This window comes from Antechinus flavipes, chromosome 5 (assembly GCF_016432865.1).
Source record: "Antechinus flavipes isolate AdamAnt ecotype Samford, QLD, Australia chromosome 5, AdamAnt_v2, whole genome shotgun sequence".
NCBI lineage: Eukaryota > Metazoa > Chordata > Mammalia > Dasyuromorphia > Dasyuridae > Antechinus > Antechinus flavipes.
Window position 1 is genome coordinate 289,934,885 of NC_067402.1, and position 21,507 is coordinate 289,956,391.

Below are 21,507 nucleotides of genomic sequence, written 5' to 3' on the forward strand. Positions count from 1 at the left end.
TTGAATTTACAGTTCAATGCTTACCCTCAGCCATTTTACCTATGTTCGTTACTCGATGACTTTTCTCTACTAACCACAAAGACACGGGAACTCTTTACTGTGTCATTTCTGTAACTGTACACCCCATACCTAGCACCTCGCCTGGCAAAAATACAATGTAAATTCCTTGAGAGCAGAGACTATTTCATCCTTTGTCCCATACACTCCCTACCTAGAAATGTGCCCAACAAAGGGTGAGTCCATAATAAAAGCTTCTTGGAGTTTTACTATTTTGTAAAGACCAATACAACCCTTGGGTCATCCATTGGTTGTCTTCCACTGAAATAACAGTATCTACCCCTCACCCCCATTTTCTACTTGATGAGACATCTCGGGCTCAGGTCATCTTCCAATGATACCAGTAGCCTCAGAAGTTTCTTCCTGGTCCAAGATTCTGTGATTTTTGTACTATGAAGAAAGCTTCAAGGATAAAATTAGAATGATACAGAACCCCTTTATTACTGGTGATAATAGAAGAGTCCCTTTAAAAAACATGGGCCATTAGGCTGGAAGGAATCTTAAAGATCATTCAATCCAATTTCTTGAGAGAGAAGGAGACAGAGGTCCACAGAGAGAGAGAGGGTGACTATTCTTAATCTTGTAGTTCCCAGCAACAGATGAGGGAGGGAAGAAGAGCGGTAGGGATCTGACCTCCGGTCACTGGAGAGTCTGCTCTTACACAATTCTCCGAGCTGGGAGGAACCTCACGCATGGTGTTTCGCCCAGCCCCCTCCTTTGATGGATGAGGAAGCTGGAGCTACATAAGAGGAAGTCACTTGCCTAAGATTCTTCTTGAATCAATCCAGATTCTTGAAAATCGTTAAGTGGAGTCATTTGTCCCATCAAAAGAACAGGCCGGGGCAAGTTCCTTCTGAGCTCTGCCTGACTACCTGATTTCCCCTTTTCACTAAAAATCGTTCCCTTTCCACCCAAAATCTATTCTCCATGTTGTGCTAGAAAGTCCACCTTCAGGATATCATATGGATTTTCCAGGAAGGATGGGTGGGCCAATGAGTGATAACGGAATCATGAGATAGCTTCACAGGCCTGAGTATGAAGAACTGGAATCTCACGTGGTAACCGATGAACCCTGAAATGATCTTCCTTGTTTCAGGACCATTAGTCATTTTTTCATTCAAACAAATAAACTCATTTAGCAACTACTATGTGGGGAGCACTGTGCTTAAAAGCATTTAAAAGCACTGAGCTTAAAATTTAGTAGGAAAATAAGAAGGTAATAGAAAAAACGATTTTGTATAACAACAATATCATATTATTAGCGATTGTCATTTTGAATATACATTTATATACAAATAAAATGAAGCTATCATGTAGGTATTTCTATATTCAAATAAAATATAAGCTCTTTGGGGGCCAGGAATGCTTTATTTTTGTAATTGGTTACCCTATCCCTAGCATCCTGATTTATAGTAGATTAAAACTTCTTGAGGGCAGGAGCTATTTCATTCTTTTTTTAAATAGCTTTTTATTGACAAAACATATGCATGGGTAGTTTTTCAAAATTGACCCTTACAAAAACTGGTTTTTTCTCACTTTTTCCCCCTCCTTTTTCCCTCCTTCCCTCCACTCCCTCCCCTAAATGGCAGATAGTCCCACACATGTTAAATATGTTAAAATATATATTAAATCCAATATATGTATACATATTTATACAGTTCTCTTGCTGCACAAGAAAAATCAGATTTAGAAAGAAGGTAAAAAAAACCTGGGAAGAAAAACAAAAAAGCAAGCAAACAACAACAGAAAGAGTGGAAATGCTATGCTGTGGTCCACACTCATTTCCCAGTGTTCTTTCGCTGGGTGTAGCCGGTTTTGTTCATTACTGATGAGCTATTTCATTTTTGTCTTTGTATCCCCTACAGCCAGAAAGTCGTAGTTGCTTAATAAACACTTTTTGGATAGACATGATAAGTGAATTAGATATAGGAAAAACAAAAGCTCACTGAGAAGACCAAGAGAGGAGGCATTATTGCCGGTGAAGAAATGAATGGGAAAATTTTCCTGGAGAGGTAGCACGTGGTTTGGACAATAAGGAGGACTAGGAATTCAACAGATAAATAGGGAGCAGAAGGGTTTTCCTGAGTCTATGTCTGAGCCTTCGTGAAGATTCTAAGTGAGGAATCGGGGGTAAGGGGCTAGAAACAGCCAAAGGGTTGTATGAGACCAGAGGACTGTGAGAAGATCATAAATGTAGAATCAGGAGGTTTGAGCTCAAGTTCCATTTGTGTGGCCCCGGGCCAGTCAATTCATTTTTCTGCATTTCAATGTTTTCCTATATAAAGTGAGGAACATAGACTGGCTGACTTCTAAGGTGTCTTTCAACTCTGTGAATCTGCCTGACCTGCAGTCGTGGCTTAATTGCTGCTTTCTGTATGAGGCAACTGATTTCTTGAAAGGGCTCTGGACACCTTGGATGAAGATCCGAGGTGACCCGGAGGGGAAATGCCCCTGCTTGCCCACCACAGCTAGGCTGGGCTGACAGCTGGACTCCAGAAGGGTTCTTCACAGGGCCCAGTTGGGTTGGGCTGCCTGGCTATTTTCTCACTGGTTACAAACAGAGTCTCTCCATGTGTGGGGACGTGTCAGCAAAGCTGGGAAAGGAGCTGATTGGAATCACGAGCCTGGCAGATTTCGGATGCTGGCTCTTAGACTCACAGTCATGCTGCTAACTACTGAGACAAGGGTCCAGTTCCACTATTGTGAAACATCAGGTGAATTTGTTTGCTGTCCGGGCTCAAGACCGGCACACTTGGCCAATGTGGAATTACGAAAGCCTTGGCTGGGAAAACATTTCAGACGGCATAGGATGGGCGGGAAGGTAGAAAGGAATGAGGCACAATCTGACAGAGAAGAGTTGGTCCTAAAGCCCCAGACTCAAACCGTTGCCCATCTAGAGCTCATGGGTACTTGCTACAAGTCAACTCTTTACTTCCTCTTCAGATTTTGAAAGGAGAAGCCCATGTGGCTCTGTGGACCGGCATTAGAAACACCCGTCTTCAGATCCCACCTCTGATGTCATTGTTCTGCATATACCCCCAAGGAGAACAAAGACAAGTACAGCAGTATTAAGAGTATGGTATAAGATCAGGGTGGTTCAGCTGCTCCTACTTGGCCCTTATCTCATGACTGACTCAATATTTGGATGGATTTGCGATTATAATCACTCCTCTATTCTAAGAAGTAGCATTAAAGTAGCTGTAAGATCCTGGATCAATCATTTAACCTCTTTGTGCCTCAGTTTTCTCATCCTAATCAAGGAAGTGGATTAAATGGTCTCTAAGGTTCCCTTCCAGCTCTAGAGATATAATCTACTGGGAAGTCACTTGAAATTCCTAGACCTCAGTTTCCTCATCTGTAAAATGAATTTAGATAGGATATCCCTTTCAACTTTAAATCTTAGCCTTAATTTTCTCATTGTAAAATGGGGGTTATCATAAGATTTCCTTCACAGGGTTTTTGTGAGGATCAGATTATAAATAAATAAATATACATATGGCGTGCTTTGCAAACCTTAAAACACTTTAGAGATGATTAGCATTTATTTATTATGTTATTAATGTTATTTGTTTTAATTTCTGTTTGATTATGACGGCCAAGCTTAGTCCTAAAGAAAAAGATGAGGAAATCTACCTCCTTGCCTTCTTGGCAAAGGTGGGGGTCTATGGGTGTGGTACGCTGAACATGCTTGTCAAACATAACTGATAGCTCTGCTGGACTCTTTTTTTCTTCCAGTGGGAAGTAAGGGAAGAGATCTATTTGGAAATAAAGGTGACATAAAAGCAAAAATTATTCATAAAGATTTAGAAAAATAGCAATCCAACAAAAATCACCTTGGGCACGAACTAGCTGTGCAACCCTTGGCAAATGATCTGCACTTGTTCTCTGAGCCTCTATTTCTATATCTGTAAGGGGGGGGCTATAGCCCCTCTCCCCCCGGGCTGTTGGGAGGCTCGCCTGGTATAGTTAGTGCTTTGCCAGCTGTATCCACACATCCTCCATCCATGATTGTCTGTCATCATTATTGAAGAGCGGGTCAATTTCTCACTCATCCTCGCCCTCCACAACAGGTCTGGCCACCCTCCAGTCCCAGAGCTCTCCAACTCTAAGTGGAAGGAAAGCCTGGCTGGGTGGGGTACGGGACACAATAAGTAAGGGATGATCGATGAAGAAAAAGGATTCTTTTTTTCTGGCTCCCGTTGGGGCTGGGGGTGGAGGGAGCCACGGGGATATTTATTGTTGGTCCCTCACAATGATAGATGACGGCACATGTCTCGGGGAGATATGGATAATCTGTTTCATGCTGTTCCTGCAATCCTCCGGGGAGCCATCTGTCTCACTGCCTCGATGCCATGGTGATAGACAACGGAGGAATAAATGCCTGGAGAAACAGGGAGGGGGGATCGCCCAGCCTAGCCCTGCCTGTCTGGGAGGCTTTTGAGGGTCCCTACTGTCAGAGTGGATGAGCAGACACAGATAGGACATGAATGGGCTCGGAAAGGTGCAGAGGGGACTGACCGGGAAGGTGAGAGATCGGGGGACCGCAGCGTGGGAGAACGCAGGGCAGGCTCCGGGGGATGTCTACTGTCTACCCTGGAGAGGAGACTTGTGGGAGGGGGGAAACACAGAAACACAGGAGAACACTGACTCTTTGAAAGGCTGCTGCCTTTCAGGGAGAGGGATTAGCCTTGGTTGCCTGACACCAGAAGGTACAACCGAGAATAGTGGCAGGTAGGAGGAGGGGGGTGGAAAGAATATAACCCTAGCTTAGCTCGGCCCCCTTCAAACTCCCAGCGATGGAGGCTCCACCTCGCCCAACCAAACCATTTTTGTAGATTTTTATGGGAGCTGGGAAGAATCTTAGAACGTGGAAAGCCACAGCTTGGAAAGAACGTGAGAACCTTGAAGGTTAGAAGTGGGAGGGAACCGTAAAACAAAATGTCAGAGCTGGGAAGACTCTTAGAAGAGAGTCAACATTTATTAAGCGCTTAATATATGCTAGGCTCCGTGCTAAACCCTGGGGATAAACTATACTCAAAAAGAAAGCATCCCCTCGTCCAACAGTTCTCAAAGTCTGATCTGGGGGGCCCCCACAGACCATCTCCCAGGATCTTCAAGGTCAAAGCCATTTTCATAATCATACTAAGGCATTATTTACCTACTGAAATCTACTCTGCCCTTTTCCAACCACATATCTGTGTGAGGCCAGATTTTCTTCAGATATTTCAACCAAAACAACATAACGCAACAGATTGAGTGCAGAAACAGAGAGAAGAATCCAGCTGTCCCTTATTAAGCCACACATTAAAGAGCTTTGCAAAAATACGGAAAACAATACCACAGTTCTCACTGATTTTTTGTTTTGGAAAAGTCATTTTTTAAAATAAAAATGTTATTTGTGTGAACATGCGAAAGGTTTGGTGGTGTTATTTTATGAAATAAACACGTATTTTACAATTTTTTTCAGTTTTAATTTCTAATACAGTAAATTTGAAAAAAATAACCCCAAACAAAAGTTCTTTGGGGTCTTTCATCATTTAGAAGGGTAAAGAAGGTCTGACCCCCAAGAGCAGGAGGAGCCCTGTCCTAGTCCTGTCCCATCATTCGAGAGACAAGGACACCCCAGGGCACTTGGGCAGGGCCGGCTAGTTCCCCTCATCCCCGAGGCCCAGTGTCAGTTCTGACATCCTGAGGGATTCTGGGAGCTGAAGTTGCTTCAGCTCTGCAGTGTTTCGGGCATCCTTGGCACCTGGCTTTTAGCTGAATCTTGACAAGGTATCGGGGACAGGCAGGATTTTCACTCTCTAATCTTTCTGTGCCTGATTATATCCCATTGAGCTGCTTATTGAGGCCCTCGGGCCCCAGGGCCAGCCTTCTCTGAAGGAAGACGTTCTCAGCAGCTTTGGAATATTTGGAACCCTGCCGTGTCTACCTGCTGACTGGTTCCTAGGCCCTGAGACTCCCCTAAATGTGGATGGAATCTTTTGAGCCAAAATCAGAGATTAGTTGAAATGAAGATTCCTTTAGAAGTGGGATAACAAAGATCCCCTTCCAGCTCTGCCAGTCCCTGTTCTAAGAGCCTCTTCTCACTTCTCAATGTTCCTGTTCTGACTCCCTCCTATGTGTTAATGTTCCTGTTCTAAAATCCCTCCCCCCAATCACTGTTCCTATTTTTGGGCCCCCTTCCAACTTTGCCAGTTCCTGCTCTAAGATCCTCTTCCCACCTCTCACCGTTCCTGTTCTAAGACCCCTACCCCCAATCATCATTCTTATTTTAGGGCCTCCTCCCAACTATGCCAGTCCCCGTTCTTAGGCCCCCCTCCCACTTCTTACTGTTCTTGTTTTAGGGCCCCTCCCAGCCCTGCCTCTCCCTGTTCTCAGACCCTCCCAACTCTGCCAGTCCTATTCTAAGATGCCCTCCCACCTCTCACCATTCCTGTTCTAAGGTACCCGACACCGTATGAAACCGTAAGATTGTCTGGATTGTCAAGGGTCTCCAGCTCATTCCCCAACTCTCACTATCACCAAAAGGTTTAATCCATTTATGAACAACCCCCATCCTTTACCCAAAAGCCCCCAGAAAGTGGCTGATTGGGTTGGACCTTGTCCTTCTTCACTGGTTCTCTCTCTGGAGACTAGTGAATGAGACTGAGAGAGGTCCTGGAAGCCCCAGGGGAGGAAGAAACCTCCAAAGCCCAGAAGGACCCTCCCGAGTGGAATTTATTTCTTTTAAAGTATGATAGACACCACAAATCCGGAGTCCTTAAGTCTTGTCTTATAAGTAAATAGCTAAAGGAAAGTGACAAACAAAGATCGTTGCCAGCAAGACTCCGGGCAAGGGAGACAACCTCTCTGGGCCTTCAACTTCTCATCCAGCTCCTCAGATTTCTCTTTTCTGAGCCCTGGTTATGGACAGTGCCCCATGCTAGGACAATGCCCCTGCACTGGCTGGAGGGGTGTCCCATGGATCCAGCCCTAGTCCAGCCCATTACCACTTCTTTCCCCATCTCCGGATACCTCCCCTCTCCAATCTATCCCCAGATCTACCCATCCGTCCTGCCAAACCACCCAAGTGATTTCCCCAAAGTGCAGCTCTGAACCTGTGGATACCCCTCCATTAACCAAATCAATCTGTTCTTGAATCACAAACACTTCTACTTGGCACAGGAAGCTTGTTACAGTTGAGAAGGGGGAAGAAGTTAGGAGAGAGAGAGAAGGGGAATCAACGGGACTGCCCACTCCCCAAAAAAGGAAAACAAAAAGCCATCAAGATTGCTATAAATGCACTGGTGAGACTGAAGGAAATATGGCCACCCAGGTTGGCTTGGAGAGCTTGGGACTGAATTTATAATGAATAATAATATCTTTTTTGAAAGTACAAATACTGACAAAGGCTATGTCCTTAAAGGCTATAAGTAACAGGGACTTGCAGTTTCATGTACAACTATTTTCTGTATATAGAAATGTCTGTTTCATTTGATGTTGAGTCTAGAATTTTTTGGAAAGAACATAAGCTTCTTGAGGGCAGGATCACAGAGTTCTGGGAACAACGGACACTTTGCTTCCCCCCTCATGCTACACTGGTGAACTAGAAGCTCTGATCAGGACTGTCCACATGTCCCAATGAGTTCAGTGAATTTCAATTGTTCCATGGGGGGAGTGGATGATCTCTTCCCTACCTCCCCCTTTCTTCCCATTTGGAGGAGGGTTTTCACGGAGGGGGTGTCCCTTGTCTCTTCCTCAGGGCTCAGATCTTTCTACCTGGGGCTGAAAGGCTTCCAAGGAACGAGCGGCAAACACTGCTCTAGATGCCCAGGAGTCAGTAAGGAGCCCTGCCTGCCCTTGCTGGAGCCCAGCCCCACCACACACACTCATTCACTCTATCTCTGTCTTTCTTTCTTTGTGTCTCTGTCTCTCTCTGTGTCTGTCTGTCTCTCTGTCTCTCTCTCTCTCTCTCTCTCTCTCTCTCTCTCTCTCTCTCACACACACACACACACACACACACACACACACACACACATATTATCCTATAACCCATTTCTTCCTTCCCTTTTCTAATTCTCATATAATTTAATCAATAAAATGTCTCCTTCTCCTGATATTTTCTTTCTTTTATTAGCCAAAACAACCGACATGGCTCTGTAGAAAGAACCCTGCACTGGAGGGGGGGGTTAGAAAAGCTCTGACTCCTAGCTCTGACACCCCCTGTTCTAAGCCCCCTCCCAGCCCTGACATCCCCTGTTCTAAGCCCCCTCCTAGCCCTGACATTCCTTGTTCTAAGCTCCCTCCCAGCCCTAAGACCCCCTGTTCTAAGCTCCCTTCCCAGCCCCGATGCCCCCTGTTCTAAGCCCCTGTCCACCTCCAATACTCCACAGCTCAGTGAAGCTCAATATGACCGGTACTCCTAGAAATAGCGTCAGTCATACAATTTGTTGTTCAGTTTCAGTTATGTCTGATCCTTCCTGACCCTGTTTGGCATTCTCTTGGCAAATATGGTGGAGTGGCCGGCCACTTCCTTCTCCAGCTCATTTTACAGATGAGGAAACTGAGGCAGTTAGGTGACTCGCCCAGGCCTCCTCCTGGCTGCTTCCCAGGCTTTGTTGGGCACCTTTGTGAGAAAAAGGAGGGTCCGAGAGGTCACCCCGGATGGCTCCCGGGGAGCAGCCTGGGACTCAGGGTGAGGAGGCTGCCCTCCGGACAGACCCCCTGGGGCTCAGCATCCTCCTGCACCAGCCGTGGAGCTGCCAGGACCTCAGGGTCACAGACACAGGACGGGCTGGCCCATCCCATGGTCCAGATCTCCATCCGCAGGTACCTGCCTGCTTACCTTGCATGCCCTCTCCCCCCACACTGAGAGCTCCCAGAGCATCTGCCTTTCTTGTGTGCCAGGCTCTCAGCACAGGGCCTGACACCCAGGAATAAAGGCCTCCTTGGCTTACTCAAAGTCACACAGACAGGATTCGAATTCTGGTCTCGGTGGCTCCGAGCCCATCCCGTGTCCAGTGCGTCAAGAAGCAAAGTCGTGGAAGAAGGACTTGAACCCATATCCTTGGACCCCAAATTCCGAGCTCTTTCCAGCCTTTGAGAAGAGGGGGCCAGGCTCCTCCTACTGGGAGGCCTGGAGAGGGAGCGTGGAGCAGACCCACCTCCCGTGGGAAGCGGCGTCCTTGGGTTTTTATTCACTCCCTCATGTGCCGCCTTCTGCGTTCGTCAGCGGGCAAACAGAGCCATCTGGGGGGGTGTTGTTGAGAGTCTTGTTCTTTTGGAACTTCCACCCCCTCACTTCTGCCAGGGGAAGCCCCGGCAGCCCAGCTGGCGTCACGGCGAGGGCTCCGCCTGGCGTGGTCTCCACGAGAGCTGTCCCTGGGGTGACGGCGCGGGGAGCGGCCCCCCCAGCTTCTGAGTCAGGCAGCTCGGCCTGCGGAGCGTGGGCAGTGGCGCTCCCAGCGTGTGTCAGCTCGGGAGCCGGCATCCAGGGAAAGGAGAGAGCGCTGGGCAGAAAGGAGCCTCAGGAGCCAGGGCAGGTGCCCCAGGCTGGGCCAAACCAGCTCCTCCAGGAACCCTTCCTGGACCAGGGAAGCGCAAGCTAGGCTCTGCCTCTGCCTTGGAAAGCTTCCTGCCTGGGGCTTCATGTGGCCCTCATGAGACCGGTACGGCCCAGGGAGCCTGAACCAAGAGGGGCCTGAGAGGGATGGGAAAGAAGGCCGGAGGGACCCTCAGATGAACAAGGTCAGAGCTGGGAGGGGCCTGGGAGAGAATGGGAATGTCAGAGCTGGGAGGGAGCTTAGAACAGGGGATGTCAGAGCTGGGAGAGGGCTTAGAAAAGGGATGTCAGATCTGGGAGGGAACTTAGAACAGGGGATGTCAGAGTTGGGAGGGAGCTTAGAACAGGGGATGTCAGGGCCAGGAGGGAGCTTAGAACAGGGGAGGTCAGGGCCAGGAGGGAGCTTAGAACAGGGGAGGTCAGAGCTGGGAGGGAGCTTAGAACAGGGGAGGTCAGAGCTGGGAGGGAACTTGGAACAGGGGATGTCAGGGCTGGGAGGGAGCTTAGAACAGGGGATGTCAGGGCCAGGAGGGAGCTTAGAACAGGGGAGGTCAGAGCTGGGAGGGAGCTTAGAACAGGGGAGGTCAGAGCTGGGAGAGAACTTGGAACAGGGGATGTCAGGCCTAGGAAGTAATGTAGGAACACAAACAGGCAAAAAGCAGAGAGTCCTTGCCCATAGGAGCCTGCATTCCAATGGGGGTGAGAGGATAGAAAGGGGAGCAGAAAAGCAGAGTGGTAAAAGCAGGCGTCTGGGGGCTCCCAGAGAGGAGCAGGGGAGTGTCCATGGTTGGGCTGGGTCCTTCCTTACAATGACCACACAGTCACCCAGTCCCCAGGTGTTTTATCATTGTGGTTGGCGCCCACCCCATAATTCTACTTGTCACTGCCGAGCACGGCTGGCACCACTGGCTCATGGGATGCTGGCAGAGCACTTTCCTCGGGCCGTCTCCTACAGTCGGGAGTCAGGGAGATGGGGTTTCCCACCCTGCTTCGAAGCCCCCCAGGACTTGCCTAAGGTCACCCGGAGAGTCCCCACCACAGGCAAAGGGCAGAGGCGGTGTCCTGGCGGGGGCAGCAGCCGGGAAGACCCGAATCCTGCTTCAGGCCCTCACTAGCTGTGCGGCCCTGGGAAAATCTCCTCGCCTGCCCAGCCTCAGTTCCCCAGTCTGTAACACGGACACGGTGAGCACCTCCGGCCGCCCAAGACGGGTGAGAGGATCCAGCGCTGGGGAAGGTTTGAGCCCTCTAGTGCTATTACTTCTCCATTGTAGAGCTACAGAAATGGAAAGTAATGGCCCGTCCACCGTCACACGACTGCTACGGATCTGAGGCGAGATCTGAACTCGTGCCTTCCCGATTCTGAGGCAGGGAACTCTCCGCTAAGGCAGGCTGCCGGCCTAGCTAAGGTGTGAAGAGCTCTATACACGTGTTCTTCTCCGACCCTCGCTATCACCCCGCTAAGTAAAAGCCCCAGTATTTTCACTCCCATTTTACAGATGAGGGAACCGAGGCGCAGAGAATGGGAGGGCTCAGTCCAGTTACACAAGCAGAAAGTGAGAGAGGCGGGATTTGAATTCGGGTCCACGGAGAGAGGCAGCTAGAATATAGAGTGAGGGTCCGGAGTCAGGAAGTCTGCGCTTTAGCTCAGGTAATTCCTAGCTGAATGATCCTGGGCAAGACCGCTGAGAGAGGTAAAGGATCTTGTCATTCACCACCTCCCAGGGCAATGTTTGCAAAGCACCTGGCATCCACCTGGCACATAGTAGGTGCTTAACAAAAACGTGTTTCCTTCCTTTCCCCAATTCCAAATCTGGCACGAGGCTCACGTTGAGCTGGTTCCAGAGTATTCCTATAAATGAGGGCCCTGACGTCGCGCTCTCTCTGCCTCCCAAGTTACCTGGGAGCCCCGTCTCTGGGCCCCTCCGGCTCTGCCCGTGTTCCCGAGCCGGGCACTGGTGCCACGGTGCCGTGGGCAGAGCCAGAGCTGCCAGGCAGAGCGGGCTCTCCTGCTCCCACTTCTCCGCGCTGCCACGCTGGGTGCCAGCTGGCTCTTCAGCCCAGCCCCCTGCTGTTTGGCAGGCTTGCCAGCCGGGCGTGAGGAGGATGCTTGATGGAAGGGCGGCCCAGGATGCCAGGTGCTGCTGCGGCCGGGCTTGTCGGTGGGACCTCCCCCATCACGTCCCCTCAGCCCCCGGCCCCCGTCCTCCGCCTAGGCGGGGCAGAGTCACCAGGGGATGGACGGGGCCCTGCTAAGTCACCCAGCGCTCCCGAGCCCTGCCGAAGCCTCCAGGGCGCAGATCTGCTTGGAGAGGTTCCCCTCGTGGCCGGCCTTCAAGTCGGGACATTAGCAGCCCTTCTTTCCTGGGCCTTGAAGCCCTGCAGAGAAATGCAGCCAGACCCGCTACAGGCTCCTCTGGGAAAGAATACAGAAGGTGCCTAATAAGTGCAGAAGGACCATTGCAGGAGCTGAGAGCAACCTGAGCCACTAGTTGGCTAAGAACATGGAGGTGGATGAGATGGAGGGGATCTGGAGGCAGTCAGTCAGTCAACAAATACAGCAAATGCTTAAGAGGTACCAGGCCCCAAGCTAAGCGGGGAAAAGCAAAAGCCATCCCTGCCCTTGGGGAGCTCCCGGGCTGGTGGGGGAGCAGCTACACCCCAGGAAAATGGAAGCAAACCTCGGAGGGAAGGCCAGGAAGGGCCTCCCCGCTGCTGGAATTCCCTCTCTGTTATTATGCCCATCTTACAGAGGAGACAACTGAGGCTCACAAAGAAGAGATCTCAGCTAGTCCAAGTCCCATCCACATGTGCCTGACAGTCCTAGGCTTTTCTTCAAGACCTGCCGAGATGGGAAACTCACTCCCTCTCCCGGTGGCTCACTTCCTTGTGTGGGGGTTCCGAACTTGGTGTCCTCCCATGCCTCCAAATGAGAGAAGCCGCCAACAGGACATGAGTAATATTTGATAAATTACCATATTGTCAATAGGACAAAAAGCCTCATCTCGAGTTCAAATCCGGCTGTGTGATCCAGGGCAAGCCACTTCGCTCTGTTTACCTCAGTTTCCTCAACTGTAAAATGAGCTGGAGAAAGAAATGGCAAACCACTCCAGTTATCTTTGCCAAGAAAACCCCAAACGGGGTCACAGAGAGTTGGACGTGACTGGAGCGACCGAACGACAGCAAGAAAATCCTATTGGAATGAATGAGCTGTTTTTTTAAGTTCTTATTGTACATTCCTGGCAAGCTCTAGAATCTATTTCCTTTCCAGATGAATGGGGGTAGGGGAAGTTTCTAAAAGCCAGGAGGATGGGGACGGGCCCTCGTGCATTCTGGGACGGCCCTCCTCCCAAGGGAAGCGCCTCTGATGTCCATATTGTATCTCTAAATGGTCCTCTCCGACCCTATGGCTTTCAGGGGGCTCTGGGAGACAGCCCCGAGGGAGACCACCGAGAGCTTCCTTTGCTTTCCATGGCTAGCCCAAGACACTCTTCAAAATAGTAGGTGTTCTCTGAGCTTGGAGGCCCACAGCTTTGCCTTCTTTCTCTTCATTTTACACAGGGAGAAACTGAGGCTCAAAGAGGTTAAGAGACTTGCTCAAAATCACACAGGGGGCCAGTGAGCCAAGAAGTCTGGGGAGCCCAGAAAAGAGCAAGAATCCTCGGCTTGCCCTGTGGGCCCCAGAGATCTCCCAGAATGACCAGCTGATCGACGAGAAGTCCTTCGCCGTGAACGTCCGGGGGCCCAGGGGACAGCGGCTTAGCCACAGCAGAGAAGAAGGCCGTACGGCAGCAGACTCTGGGGGCCTGTTGCCTGGCTTCCCCAGACCTGCGGGAGTTCAGGGAACAGGAACCAAGAAATTAATTTAACAGCCAGACTTCCCTCTTCATGTCTTGGCAGCAGATCGGCCTGAGGAGGCAGCTCTTGTCCCAGAACCCCAAATGCCGCTCCTCCTCAGTGCCAAGGCTTTGGGCATAGCCAATGGGGCTTCGGGGGAGTTCACCCACTGGCCTAAACAAGTGCCATTAAGGCCCGGGGCCAGGCCTTCCTCGTGGACCTTCCGCTGCCAACAAGGCTCCCGGAGCCAACCTCTCCTCCTAGATGGCTTGGCTTGGCGAGCCTGTGCCCTGGCCAGCTTTGCCCAGAGATTTGTGCCAAGCATCCAGGCTTGACAATCAAGACCTGACAACAGGAAAGCAGCTTTTTTTTTTTGTTCTCTTCCTTCTTTGTCCAATTCAATTTAATAAACCTTTACAGAGGGTCTATTCTCATCGAAACCCTAGGCTAGGATCTGGGGATACGAGCAATAGTTGGCGTTCTCTGGCCTTGGAAGTTCACAGCTTTGCCAGTTAGCCTCCTTTCTCTTCATTTTACACAGAGAGAAACTGAGGCTCAGATAGGTTAAGGGATTTGCTCAAAATCACACAGATGGTCAGTGAGCCAAGTTTTGACCCCAGAACTCTCCTGATTCCATGTCCAAAGATGCTTTCCTTAGCTGCCTCTCAAGGTAAAGCAGCACCTAGCCAACCCTCTTTCCATCTTCTCTCTCTTGTCCCTCCTCTTGTTTTTTTATTCTTCTCCTCCCCCTCCCTTTTTCCTTTTCTGCTCTTCCTTTTTCCTCTCCTCTTACATTATCTCCCCCCTTCTCCCTCCCTTTTCTCCCCTTCCTTTCCTTTCCCCTCCTCATCCTTCTCCCTTTCTCTCTCCCCTCCTTTTCCCCTTCCCTCCTATCCTTTCTTTTCCTCCCCCTTTCTCCCTCCCTTTCCTCTCTTCCTCCCCTTCCCTTCCTCATCCTCCTTCCTTTTCTCCTTTCTTCTCATCCTCTCGAAATCAGTTACTTGTCCAAAGTCTCGCAAACAACTATGTACAAACATAGTATGTGCAAGACAAAGTGGAGATAAGCAATAGATATTTCTACACTTTTATCTACTTCCCCAATTCTATTTCTATGTATTTATCTTTATGTGGTGATCTTCTTCCATCTACCTATTTCTGATCTCTCGATCTCCAGCCAGCCAGCCAGATCTCTATGCTATCCCTCAATCTCTATCCACCCACACATCCATATTAATCTATGTGTCTATCATCTCTATCTGTCTAGTTAACCTCTATCCATCCGTCCACCTAGATCTCTATATTTGTTTAGATAATTATCTATTTCCATCTACCTCTCTAATATCATCCATCCAGCCATTTAGATCTCTATATTCATCTATGTATTTACCTCTCAATCTCTATCCATCCATCCATCTATATTAATCTATGTATCTATCTATATCTGTCTATCTAACATTTATCTATGCATCCATCTAGCTAGATCTCTGTTAATCTATATCTTTACCTCTCAGTTTCTATCCATAAATCTATCTAGATCTCTATATTAATCTATGCATTTATCTATTTCTATCTGTCTACCTAATATCTATCTATCCATCTAGATTTCTATATTAATCTATGCATTTATCTATGTCTGTCTAACATCTATCTATCTAGATCTCTATATTAATCTATGCATTTATGTATCTCTCTCTCTCTAACCATAAATCCATCTCGATTTCTATATTAATCTATGCATTTATCTATCTGTCTACCTAGTATCTCTCCATCCATCCATCTACCCCTCTAGATCTCTATATTAATCTATGCATTTATCTATCTCTCAATCTATCCACAAATCTACCTAATCTCTATATTAATCTATATATTTATCTCTCTCAATCTCCATCCATCCATCTAGATCTCCATATTAATCTATGTATCTATCTAACATCTATCTATCCATCTAGATCTCTCTATTAATCTATGAATCTCCCAATCTATAATCAATCTCTATCCATAAATCCATCTAGATCTTTATATTAATCTATGTATTTATCTATCTCTGTCTACCTAATATCTCTCCATCCATCCATCTACCCATCTAGATCTCTATATTAATCTATGCATTTATCTATCTCTCAATCTATCCACAAATCTACCTAATCTCTATATTAATCTCTATATTTATCTCTCTCTCAATCTCCATCCATCCATCTAGATCTCCATATTAATCTATGTATTTATCTATCTCTATCTAACATCTATCTATCCATCTAGATCTCTCTATTAATCTATGAATCTCCCAATCTATAATCAATCTCTATCCATAAATCTAGATCTCTATATGAATCTATGTATTTATCTATCTCTCGATCTCTATCCACAAATCCATCCAGCTCTCCATTTTAATCTATGTATCTATCCCTCCCTATCTACTTACCTACCATCTATCTATTCATCCATCCTTCCATTTGGATCCCTACTTTTATCTGTCTCTAGCTCCCTACCCATCTATTTACCTACATCTTTAGCATCTCTCCACTGATCGATCGATCTCTCCATCCATCCCTCTCTATCTCTATGTATTTATCTATTCATTTACCCATTTCCCTCTTCCTAGCTACGCATCCATCCACCGCCTACTCCTCTCCCATCCATCTCTCTTTTCTAAAACATCGGGTATTTTAAGAAGTGGAACTTACTGGGGAGAGGCTAAGGTAATAATAATGACGCGAATAATAACTAGCATTTACCTATCACTTTAAGGGCAGGAGCCTGCAGTAGCCGGGAGCCCCAGATCAGCAGGGGGGGGGGGGGCGACAACAGCCACGTGATCGTGACAAATCTTTTTGAGCTTCTATAGTTTTATTTATAATTATAAGATTATTCCCCGATTCTCTCTCCCCACCGTTTCTTCCATTTCCGGCGTGCTTTCTTTCCCTCGGGCTGACATCCAGATTTAGGCTGAGCTGTGGATAAATCAGCCTCTCCTGGCTGAGAGAAAAAGCTGTGGATGGGAAGCCGAACCTTCTTTGAAGCCTTTGTCTTCTTCCCTCTTGGAGCCCCCCCCTCCCCCCAGATCACTCACTCTTTCTCTCCTCCGCGGGCGACTGTTTAAAACAAACACCCCACTTGGTGCCTATCTAGAATCGGGAGTAGAAGGCTCCTTAAATAACCAGTATTAATTAAAGCACTTGAAGGTTTGGAAAGCCCTTCCCATGTGTTATTTTATCTTGGGAGGCGGGGGCAAGATATTATGATATAATTTTGCAGATGGGGAAACTGAGGCAGATCAAGGTGAAGCGATTTACCTGCTCAGAGTCATACAGTCCAACTTCAGACATAAGTCTTGACTATTCTTAGGGTCTGCTAATCCGATCTCCTCATGTTACAAATGAGAAAACTAAGACCCTTAAGGATCAAATGGCTTCCCAAGGTCATACAGTTAGTAAGTGACATGTGACATGCATCCCTTGATTCCCAGCCCATGGCCAGCATCCCACGGTGTCCTGTTTGCCTTGTGGGGTAGTGAGTTCACTGGTTTTTAGAATTATCCAAGTGAAGGTTAGATGATCATTGGTTTTGGGAGATTCTGTCAAGGGGATTCATTCATCAAGCAGGTGTCTTCCAAGTGTGGGATGGCCGCTCCCTTTCTCCACCTGGCCATTTGTGGAGTGGCCCAAGCCTGGTCATGATGGGTGGTGATTTGGGTCACCCTTCAGAAATCACGTGTTGGATTATGGGACATGGGATGTATGCTATCTAGGGGAAGGGGTGGGGGGAAAGAGGGGGAAAGTTGGAACAGAAGCGTTTGCAGGAGTCAGTGCTGAAAAATTACCCATGGATCTGTTTTGTAAATAAAAAGCTATAAAAAAAAAGAAAGAAAGAAAGAAAGAAATCACGTGTTGGGTTTCATTCAGATGCAAAGAAATCAGATCTTTCTTCTGAAAAGCTGAAGCTGTGTGTGCATGCATGTGTGTGAGGACATATATGTTTGCATACATGTGTAAGCATGTACATGCATTTTGCACTGTGTGCATGTGTGTGTGCATGAACCTGCTCCCTTCTTTCTCTCCCCAGACCCCTCCACAGCCACAAACAAAGAGCAGGCTTCCCTTTCACGCGGAGGTCAGAGGGAATGAAAGCTGCCATCACTGCTCACCTGTCCAGAGGGGCCGGGAGGGACTGTGGCCCAGAAGGACGGGGCTCCCTCCCAGGCAGAGGATGAGAGTCATCCCCTTGGCCATCTGCCGCCTCCCTCCTCCCCACCGCTGCCTGCCGGCTCCCTCCTTCCCTCGCTGAGCCCTCCAGCCCCTCAGCTCATCTTCAGATAGAGCTGTCACTCCTGACTGGCTGCTGGGAGGAGACATCATTTTCTCTCTTAGTTGAATGTTAATTGGGAGCTGGGATTTTTCCCCCTTTTCTTTTGAAATTCATTTTGAGCTTGATTCCCTGGGCTGTCTCTTCCTCCTACAGGAAACGTACTTATTAGTTCGGGAACATTCCAGCCAGGCAAGGGGGAGGTTCCTGGGGGTCAGAAAAGCAAAGGTCAACAGAAGCTAAAGAACCAGAAGAAAGAAAATATCTTCCCCCGCATTTCCATAATAAAAGTCTGCTCCCAGGACAACAGTTCCATGCCGAGGCGTGATGGAGCCAGCATCCGATTTCAGGTCAGAAGACGTGAGTTCGAATGTCAGCTTCATGGCTTTCTACAGGAGCTTGGCCAAGTTAAGTTACCCCACAGAGTCTCAGTCTCCTCCTCTGTAAAATGGGGATAATAACGCCTGAGTTATTTATCTCAGAGTTAGTGTGAGGGAAGTGCTTTGTAAACTAAAGACGAGGATGAGGTAATGTAGGCAAAGCACTTGGCACACCTTAAAAATCCATACAAATGTCTGTTGTTATTACAAATACTGCTCAAACGGGAAGCGCTCCATAACCGGGAGCTGTTCGTTTGGCCACCAGGTGGCGCTGGGAGCCACCACCCTGGTCCAGTTTGGAATCCTCTCCCTCTCCTTTCCTGCCTGTGGACGCGGGCTCTTCCCTAGGGAAGACACTGTTCGCCAGCCCGTTCTAGTCTTGGGGAAGAATCAACAAAAGCGAGACCGGGACAAGCTTCGAGCCATAGTCCTTGAGACTGCGGGGGGCTGCGGCCTGTGTTCGAGGCTCCCGGGATGCCCCAGGAGCTCCAGGAGAGCCACAGCCTGGGCTTGGGTTCCTCGCGGGTACAGACAGCACCCAGAGTCCGCAGCGGAGGTTTGGGCAGCACTCGCAGGGCTGCTCGCGGGGGGGACACGGGCCCTCTGGGCCGGGGAAAGGCAGGGACGTGAGAGAAGGAAGGAGCTTTTAGCCATCTGGTGGCCTGTTAGTGGAAGCCAACCAATCAACAAGCATCTATTAAGCCCCCACTATATGCCGGGCACTACGGGAATGAAGAAAGAAAGGGAGGGAGGGAGGGAGGGAAAAGGACCCAAGCCAGATTCCCCCAGAGGCTGGCAGTAGGCGGGCGCTCCGGCCTGGTAGCCTCTGTTCTGCCCCGGCATCTCCCTTTGAGAGCTGTGTTCCGGGACCCCTCGCTCCGGCTGTTTCTCCTTCCCTGTTACAAGCTCCTTCCAGTGTCCCCATGACCAAGGGGGCCCCAGTCTGGGAGCAGGGGCAGAAGCACGGAGCAAGGAGGGCAGAATGGGACGGGCACTGAATCTACCCACGTGCTCTCCTCAGCATCGTCCCCATTTTACAGATAAGGTGACTGAGCTTTAGAGAGTTGATCTTGCCTGCCGGCTATTGGCACATATGGCATATCACAGTCCCGAGACCGTCAGCTCCTGGCCCTCATGCACATTGTTCAGTGGATGTCACTGGAGCGCCCCGGGGTCGCCGGGCACAGTGCCTGCCACTTCCCGGAGGTGGGCTCGTGCTTAAGAAGCCATGCTGCCCCTTCCAGTTTCCTTCCCATGCACGGCCCCAACACGTCCTGGGCACTCCCTGGTTACGGAGCTCTGTCCTGGAAGCTACACGAAAGCTTCTAAATCAGCGCAGGAGGCGCCCAAGAAGTGACCCGAGAGCGCCAGGAATGGGCACAACATACAAAATGTATATGGGTTAATTAAGCTGCCCATGAGGGCTACAGGGGCCTCTGGAGTCACCGAGAAACCTTTTATTTCCCAATATATTTCTCTATGTTTCTATTATCAGCCTCAATGTGGGGTCAGAAACTCAGAGCCTGGGAGAGACCTTTGAGGTCACCTAAGTAATCTTCTCCTTGTACAGATTAGGAAACTGAGGCCCCCAAAGGGGGAAAATTTGCCAAGATTCAAATCCAAGTCCTGTGATTGCAAATCCAAGAGCCTTCCCATTGTGCCATGACATCTTAATTCCCTTCCTTTACCAAAGGAAGAGAAAAGTCACTTGGGCCATTTTTATTGACAGTATATTCAATGGTAAAGAAAGACAATGGATCGAGCGCTGGGCCTAGCATCAAGAAGAGCAGAGTTCAGATTTGGCCCCAGATACTCGCTAACCTTAAGCCCTGCCTGCCTCAGTTTCCTTATCTATAAAATGGGGATAATAATAGCATCTCCCTCCCAGCTTGTCATAAGGCTCCAGTGAGATAATAATTGTAAAATGCTGGCACATCTATAAATGCTAGCTGGTATTATTATTGTTAATTATTAAATTATTAGAGCTGGGACGAGGCTTAGAGATAATCCAGTCCATTAGACTAATATATCGGCAGAAGTAACCAAGACCCAGAAAGTGCGAAGCCACACAACAGGTTAGTGATGGAGAAAGGCTAGGCTCACATCCCATCCCCCAGTTCAATGATCACTCCACAACACCAGGAAAAACGCAACAGAATTTTGAACCGTCAGCATTCTGGGAATCCCATATTTAGACCTGGAAGAGATCTTAAAGATCATTTAAGACAGATGGAGGTACACATAGATGGATGGCCAGAGAGACAGATAGAGGGACACATGGATGGATGGATAGAAAGACAGCCAGATGGACAGATAGATGACAGATGGATGGATGGATGGATGGATAGGAGGATGGATGGATGGAGAGACAGATAGAAGGACACATGGATGGATGGATGGATGGATGGAGAGACAGATAGTGGGACACATGGGTGCATGGATGGATGGATGGATGGATAGAAAGACAGCCAGATGGACAGAGAGATGATAGACAATAGATAGAGAAACAGATAGAGAGATATATAGATAGATGGATGGATGAATGGACAGACAGATGGACAGATGGATGGATGGATGGATGGACAGACAGATCATCTAAAGCAAAGATCATTTACAGACTGTGAGCCAGACACTTCCCGGGGAGCCTAAACCAGGAGAAAATGCAATTGAAAAATAGGTAACAAAAGAAATAAAAATACAAGGGAACATAGATACTGTCCACCTGTGGTTCTCTAAGTCGGTGTGCATCCACCGGGAGTCTTCATGGGGAGTATGGGGCCTGAATCTCTGTTAGAGCTTGACATTGCTGCCCATTCCAAACCACCTGGACCAATGGCTAAGAAACCCAGGAATGCCGTCCTCAATTCCTACCTTGGCACGGACAGACTCCGCCTGAGAGAGGCAAGCGAGGTGAGTGTCCAGTTTGGCACAGTGATCGAGGCCAGAGAGAGGAGGGGAGAGGTCAGAGCCCAGTTGGACAGTGACTAAGGCCAGAGAGAGGGGTCAGTGCCCAACTGAGCATGGTGGCTAAGGTCAGAGCTAGAAGGAGAGCTGAGTGGGAGCTGCAGGAGATGAGGGCTGGAAGAAGAGAAGGGGCTCCGGGGCAGAAGGAAGCTTCAGGGGGAGCAAAGCAAAGACCCCAGCAGAAGGTTTCCTTTGAGCTGGGAGGTGGAGGAAGCCAGGGATTCTCCTTTAGTGCATTCCTCCTTAGTCATTCCCTGCCCGAAACAAGTGCCAGCCTTCCTCCTGCTCCTCCCTCGCCTCCGCTGCCCTCCGGGTGAAGCTCATTTTCTATTCTTCAGAGGCAGCAGGATTTCATGACTCCTCCATGAGCTGGGGAGTGAAGGGGGTAGAACAGTACTATTAAAATAAGAAGCTTTTGTTTCAGGG

At 48.7% G+C, this 21,507-nt stretch overlaps 1 protein-coding gene across 1 annotated transcript in view; it reads left to right on the forward strand.

Moving 5' to 3' along the window:
- Window positions 1–21,507, forward strand: part of SMDT1 (single-pass membrane protein with aspartate rich tail 1) — a 339,744-nt gene that overhangs the window by 252,911 nt on the left and 65,326 nt on the right. The gene's annotated exons all lie outside the window — the stretch shown is intronic.